This window comes from Lissotriton vulgaris, chromosome 4_1, assembly GCF_964263255.1.
Source record: "Lissotriton vulgaris chromosome 4_1, aLisVul1.2, whole genome shotgun sequence".
Taxonomy (NCBI): Eukaryota; Metazoa; Chordata; class Amphibia; order Caudata; family Salamandridae; genus Lissotriton; species Lissotriton vulgaris.
The window spans coordinates 1,974,517,128-1,974,524,655 of NC_141691.1; the positions used below are offsets into that span (position 1 = coordinate 1,974,517,128).

Genomic DNA, 7,528 nt, shown 5'->3' on the forward strand with positions numbered 1-7,528 from the left:
TTCTTTCTCTATGTAGCAACAATGTTATACGGCTTAGTTCAGAAGCAGCCCTCTACGCGGGAACCACTGCCAAACTACAGAAAAGACTCCAGCGCATACAGAACGCCTCCGCACGACTCATCCTGGACATCCCTCGCCACAGCCACATCTCGTCCCATCTAAGAGACCTGCACTGGCTTCCCGTCAACAAGAGGATCACGTTTAGACTCCTCACCCATGCACACAAGGCTCTGCATGGAATGGGTCCGAAGTACCTCAACAACCGCGTCACTTTCTACACACCAACCCGCCAGCTACGATTGGTCAGCCTCGCCCTCGCCGCCGTACCACGCATCCGCAAAGCCACCGCTGGAGGAAGATCCTTCTCCTACCTGGCGGCCAAGACATGGAACTCCCTTCCCATCCACCTACGGCTGACCCAGGACCACCTCTCCTTCAGGAAACAACTCAAGACCTGGCTTTGCGAGCAGTAATGGACCCCCCCTCGCCAGCGCCTTGCGACCCTAACGGGTGAGTAGCGCGATATACACATTTTGTGATTAATTGATTGATAGAGGTGAACTAGGCAGCACTAAATTGAAGGAAATATTTTTATATTACAATGCAAAGACGCAGCTGTGCTGCTTGTACGGTTTGCCAATGGTGCAATTTGCTATCAGCTACAATATTTGTAAGTTCCCTAGACAGACAAAATGCCATTGTAACCATAGGCGCATGTAACAACCAGGTTTACTGATTCATCAAAGCCAGGAAAAATAGTAGTATCCAAGCACACACTCTTGTCAAAAAGAAGTTTGAAGAAATGCACCTCAAAAAATGTCAAAATAGTTACTTTCATTCAAAGCAGTGTCAGAACAAATCAGTCACAATGACAAATGCTGCAGATACCTAGGCTTCTTCAGAATAATTAAAGGCTTCCCTTTCAACAGAAAGATCCAATTACTTTCATATGTAACTGCAGAATGCAAACAGGCTGTTAAAATTATGCAGTTTTTAGTATGCCGCCGAACATACTCTGGAGTGGCGTAACATTAGCCCCCTCATTCCCCTCGGTGTCAGAGGACCCTGAACTCCACGGAGGGCCACTCCAGCACTGTTTACAGGCTGAATTCTTCTCCTGCTCAGAGAGCTCCTGTATGGGTCTGGCGAGAGGTCCGCAATGCACTTTGCAGGGGCGTAGTATTACTCCAAACTTTGGTGCAACAATACAGTCAACATTGAGGGGAGTGGATATTGTGGACTGTATGTACCATGATGCAAAGGAGCAAACTTTTCTGGCATGGGATGTGATGTAGTGTCTGGCCACACCATTTCCTATGCCCAAACTTATTTGTATGACCTTGTATACCATTTATCTCATGGTCCTAATGTTCCTTTTGGTAACAATAACATTCCAGCCCATTGATTGCACTTCAGCCGGCCTGAGCCAGAGATTCCGCCTGGGGTGTGGAGTTTCCAGCCAGAGATTCTGGCCTGGGTGCGAGATTCCAGCCCAAGCTGAAGATTCTGGCCCGACTGCGGACGTAGATACGAATCATAAATGACCTCTGCGAATATCAAAAGTCGTAAATTTTGACTTTGTCTCAGATTGCCTTTGTGAATCGGGCCCATATATTTATCTCTTCCTCTATTTGGGCCCTGACAATGGACACCAATATCTCCAAACAGAATTTCTGCAATTATGAGTTAGACCACTCAGAATGGGGAATAACCCTGAAATCCTATAATTACTGGGCCGAAATCCACACAAAATTCCCCTTTCCTGGGGGTTTAAAACAGGTATTTGCCACCTGCTCTAAGCGGATAGTAAAGGTCTGAAATGAATTTTGTGTGCGGAGAAGTGGGGAGGAAAGAAGGGCAGGGGACACGAATGGGAGGAATGTTGCTTAGCAAGAAAAGCCTTACAAGCTCCCCTCATGCATTGCATGTGGGCCAGGTGGAGACTGAAGAAAGGAATACAATGCAACCTTTTGCCAAAGCTCTAAAACTGAGTTCAATGTTCCACAATCCAGAAAATACAGGTGCAAGAAGGCCAACCAACTTGTAATTCCACCCAGAAATTCTGCTTCACCTTAACCATAGCCAGGGCCTAAAAAGAGAATGATGCTGAAAATAATGGCTGGATGAATGAGACACAGTATAAGTACAGAACATTTAAATAGTGTAATGCATAGTCAAACCCCCCACTTGGTCATCTCTGTAATTGGATTTTTTTATGTAATCCATTAATGGCAGAAGCAATGTAAATCTTGCATTTATGTGCCAAGTGAAACATGCTGCATGCCATGCATGCAATCTCCCACACTGAATATAAAAATACAAATATTGCACATCTCATCCTACTATTCCCTTCCCATTGCATATCTGAAGGTTCACATCCAATGAGCATGAGCCAGTAGAATCATTCTTGAGTTCTAATAATTTGACTTATAATGCACACACTCTGGAACTAAATTGCTTCTAGGTGATTGTGAAGGAAGCATTGCAACTGGAGAGTTATAGGAACACAGAGAGGCATAGGAAGACATACATAATAATATAAATACAGAGAAATATTACACAACATAAAAAATATATGAAAGAAGGTGTAAGAGAAGGGGAACGTAGTGGCAGGTTTACAAGGGCATTGCGCCACCTGAGCGTCACTTTTTGCAACGCTCCTGTTTTTCACCTGGAGTCCAGTTCTTGAATATTTAGACTTCGTGGAGTGCACACTTATACCAGCCAAGGGTCTAAGATTATGAGGTGGGGGCATAATGATGGGAAGCTTTGATGGGGCGCCGGGCCATCTCGCCGTGCGTGTGGCGGATAGAAGGACGACACAGTCTTCCTTCTGCCTCTCCTGCATCTGCTGTGAGAATTAGTGTGAATTGCAGGACACATTGATCATCAACAATTCGAACGCTCCTTGCTGCCCCGGGTTCCACCAGGGCAATGACTGTCTGAGGGTCGCTCATTCATCAATCACCCTGAGGATTCTCAGGGGTGCAGCTGGGGGCGTCACAGAGTAGTTCTGCTCCCTTCATCCCCCCATATGGTTAGACCCTGGATCGCCCCTTTCAGGATCCCAACACCGGTCCCGTCACAGAGGTATACCGCTGGTGAGCCTAACCTTGGTGAGGTGGAGGCTGGTAACTTGTCTGCCCTAGGCTTGACACAGGGTGCCTGGCTGCATGTCACATGTGGCTGTCTATTGTGTCCCATGGCTGCCTGTGAACTCTGCCTCTAGTGCCCAACTCTGTGTCCGGGTTCCAGTGGGGACACCTCCCTGCCAGGCCTGCGGGTGCTCCCCTGTCCGACCCACTGTTATTTAACATTGCCATGAATCCCCTAATATGTGATCTTCACATTCAGCTCTGATGGTCTTATTGGGCAGATCACTGATCTAGCCTTTGCCGATGATAAAAATTACTCAGCAATAGCTGGAAAGGAATGAGTACTACTCTGAAAATCATTGAAAAATTAAGTAAAACAACAGGTTTTAAACTAAATATGAAAAATACACACATTTTTTTCATAAGTCACCATAAAATCCGGGTGAATTACTGAAAACCATGGCGAATTGAAAAACAAGATATTGGGAACATTCATCCATGTGACAGTGAGAGATACCTTGAACTTTGTTCCACCACTGGCCATACAATAAAGGAGGTTCTCCCAAATTGAGTTAAAAAACATGACAATTTACCACTCAAGCCAACTCAAAAGTTAACATCTTGTGCCAGTGTCTGGTTCTTAAATTGTCATTTAAATTGGAAATGACAGGCACAGATGCAAAAACTCTAATCATTCTGGATCAAAATAATGAAATATGTCAAACACTTCCTCCACCTACCTGCATACACATACAAAGGTCTCCTCTACTCCAAAAGATCATATGGGGGCCTCAGCTTACCAAAGCTATATACAACAATTGGACGCAATAAAAACAGCAATCTACCATACCTCAGAGAAACTCCAGATATATACGTTGTTCACTATTACATGTATGAAGGAGAAGTAATAAATAAAAAGACTGATAATATCATCAAAACCCACAAACTTAACATGGTAAACAGTAGATTCCTGACCTTTGATTTGCAGTCATTAGCAGCATATGATTGGAGGAAAGAGGAATTTGAGAAATGAAAAAATCTCCCTCTCAAGGGTGATGGAATAAACTAGTAAGAGAACAATCAAAACTTGAATTTCTGGATTAGCAAACTTTACAAGCGAAAAGGAAAACCAATACAAATCTGGGCTAATGCTACAAGCAAATGTTTTGTACACCAGATAAACCATCACTAGAGGTAGAAATCGAACATTTGCTATTTTTAGATGTTGGAAAGATGTTTGTGAAACAATTGCAAACATTTCAGGTACATGTCCTAAAACCAAGAACATAAGGATCAAAAAACATAACAACATTTTAGAACTTCTCATTGATAGAGCGAAAAGATGTGGTTGGATGACATATAGGGAACCTCATGTCGAAAACAGGCAAGGTGAACTACAAAAACCAGTTGTAGTATTTTCAAAGGATGGTAATACTTTGCTGATTACTGTCCCATTTTGAAATGAAAAATCACAAAATTCCCTTAATGTAGCATTTGAGGCTAAAGTTAAACATTGTCAAAATTCATCACAGGAAATCAAAAATCTCACCAACTGCTCTACTTTGAAATTTCATGGTTTTATTGTAGGATGTCGGGGTATTTGGTCTCAGTGTATTTATGTTGCTCTGGCTTATCTTGGTTTGCAAATGTATTTCCCATTTAACAAAATTGTTTATCTGGCTACTTTATTAGATTCTCTTAAAATGTGCCAAGTATTCATGTAAAATTAACTGTTAAACTTAACACTCAGATGTACACTATTTTGCACCACACATATTTGATCTTTGTTAGTATTCTGTTTTAAGAATTTTTCTTTGCTGATATTTCAATCTCGTATACATAACACATCTTAGAGTTTGCTTATAAAGCTGGTCACAGTTAACATGTTTATAATTTAACTATAGCTTTAGAATAAGGAAAGTTTACCCACTAGTTTCAGTATTATTATTATAGTTGTGCATGTATGAATTTAGATAAACAAGTGTACATCTTGATAATTGATATATGTTCAAATCAGAATTCATTTCACGTAATTACTTACTCATAATCAGTACATATTACATATGATTAATAATGTCCTGCTAATCATACCTTAATTTTCTCAGGACAGTTCATAGACAATTTATATTCATAGAGTAGTATTGGGGTGTGTACTATCTCTATCCTATGCTTGATTCCTGATCCTGTAAGGACAGCTTTAAGTGTAACTCTACTCTGAAACAACAGTTGTGTTGTTGGAAACAAGATTGATATGATACTAATGGGCAGCAGCAATAACCCATAATGAGCCACCGGATGGCGGTACAATAATTGACAAATGCTCTGCCTTCTAATTAGTGACATGCATAAATGGATGAACAAGATTTCCACTGTCTCTACCTACTATCTAGCGAAACCACAGTCAAAGGAACAGATTTGACACAATCAGCACGGAAAAAAGGCCCTGTTGAGCTTGACTGTAATGTGGCACTGTTAGGAGACATGAGAGGTGTAGCATGAGTGTGAGGCCATTCTGCTGCTGCTGAAATACCACTAATCCTATTGTTTTTTTACTTACCCAGCAAGGTGGAGGGGTGAGCCCAATGGGGCTCTTGCTTCTGTCTCCAAGCGTCATGCACCAGCCTGGCACGGCCCACTCTGAAGAAAGTGGCAGGAGGTGAGTTTGACTGGGTAGGTATACCTGTCAAACAATAATGCAGGTATCCTAATGCGAGTTCAGGGAGAACAGAAAGCTCCTGTGGAACAGAATGGCAAAAGCTCACCTGATCTTGATAGTCAGCATGAATACAGACCGTGAAAGCGGTGCCTCCTAATCATTCAGAATTTTTGAGTTTCAAGCAGGAGGTGTCAGAATGGTAACTGGCTTATGGTGACCAGGCGTGCATAGGGATATCTCTTTTTGATCCTTCGATGTCGGCTCTTGCTATCATTGTGAAGCAGATTTTACCAAGGGTTGGATTATTCACCCACTAATAAGGAACGTGAAGTGGATTTAGACTGTCGTGAGACAGGTTAGCTTTACCCTACTGATGATGTGTTATAGCAATAGTAATCCAGTTCAGTACATAAGGAACCACAGGTTCAGACATTTGGTGTATGTGTTAGGCTGAGGAGCCAATAGGGCTAAACTACTATCTGTGGGAATATGACTGAATGCCTTGAAGTCAGAATCCCCCCATAGCTGTAACAATACTGCAGTGCTGTGGAGCCTTGGTTGGCCTGGGATAGCTGGCCACTTGGGGCGGTGCATAGAGCTGCTCGCTTGGGGACCGGAGTGCAGAAGGAAGGGGGCCACCTCCATCACCCTTAGTTCCCCGCTAGTTTGTGGGGCACCAAGTGCTAAATTATTCATAGACAACCTTATTCTGGGTCATGGTTTTGTAAGTAAAAGAGCAGCTACCTCACTACAATCTATTGAAAGTCATCCTCTGATGCCCGGAGCCAAGCTTTTGTTTCCATCCATGGATGCCTGCAGACCCCATCTACCATACCTGGGGTTGGGTACCTCTGAGCCAGGACCGCAGGAAAGATGCAGAGGGAGAATGTGGGCCCATGGGAGGCCAACTTTGCCACATGCTGACTGGCATGGGGGGCCTTCGCGTCCTTCCCTGCATTGCTGGGTGCTAGGACAGTGACAGGATACCTTGCGGGTCAGCAGGGTGACCAGATGGCAGGACTGGAATCCCCTTATTCCCGCACAAGTTGCCAGAAGGCAAGCAGCCCCAGGAAGGGGACTCCCGAACACTGGCCTCAGAGTGCATGGCCACTTTTGTCCTCGTCAGACTCCTGAGTGACTGGGCCCTGGCTCTGCTCATCAGGCTCTGTGAGCAGATGGCTCAGTGGGCTGTGCGGCCAGATGGCTGGCCGGCTGACCAGCCAACAGGGCTTACTCCAACTGTTGCCCCCTCAGCATTCTCTAAGCCCCCATTTCATGGGGCTTAATAGTCAAGGAAAATTGGCTTCCCAGGAAAGTCTGTGGGGAAAGGGTGTAATGTGGGCTGGCTTAACCCTCCTTGGCTCCCCAGTCCCAGGCTCCATGAAGGTAAAAGGCACCCACCCATGGCAGCACCCTGGGCCCACAGTATGTAACTGCCCAGGGGAAGGGGGCTTCAGATCGGGAAAACGTCTGTTGCTCTGCCTCTGGGTTTAGGCCAAGAGCCTCTTCCAGTGCTGCATGAAGGCCCAGCATGGCGCCGAGCTGGAACATGAGCTTCGAAAAGCCCTCAGCAGATGCCTGGGCCCGGTCTCTACTGGTAGCCACGGTCGATGTCCAGCGCCATCCACGAGGTACTTTCTGCAGGCCCGCGCAAGTCTTACCATTCTCCTGAGAATGAGTGGGGGCCTGGCAAATTAGAAGCAGCAGGCCAGGGGAAGGCCTGCTCCCCACTTCTTCATTTGCCACAAGGAGTTGAGGGAAAGACTCTGCAGTCCCG

General features: G+C 44.8%; 2 pseudogenes; both read left to right on the plus strand.

The window, feature by feature from the left end:
• The first annotated feature begins 2,811 nt into the window (after positions 1-2,811).
• Positions 2,812-2,952, plus strand: LOC147724763 (5.8S ribosomal RNA; annotated as a pseudogene).
• Positions 2,953-5,514: 2,562 nt separating this feature from the next.
• On the plus strand, positions 5,515-6,538 carry LOC147724764 (28S ribosomal RNA; annotated as a pseudogene).
• The last annotated feature ends 990 nt before the right edge of the window (positions 6,539-7,528 follow it).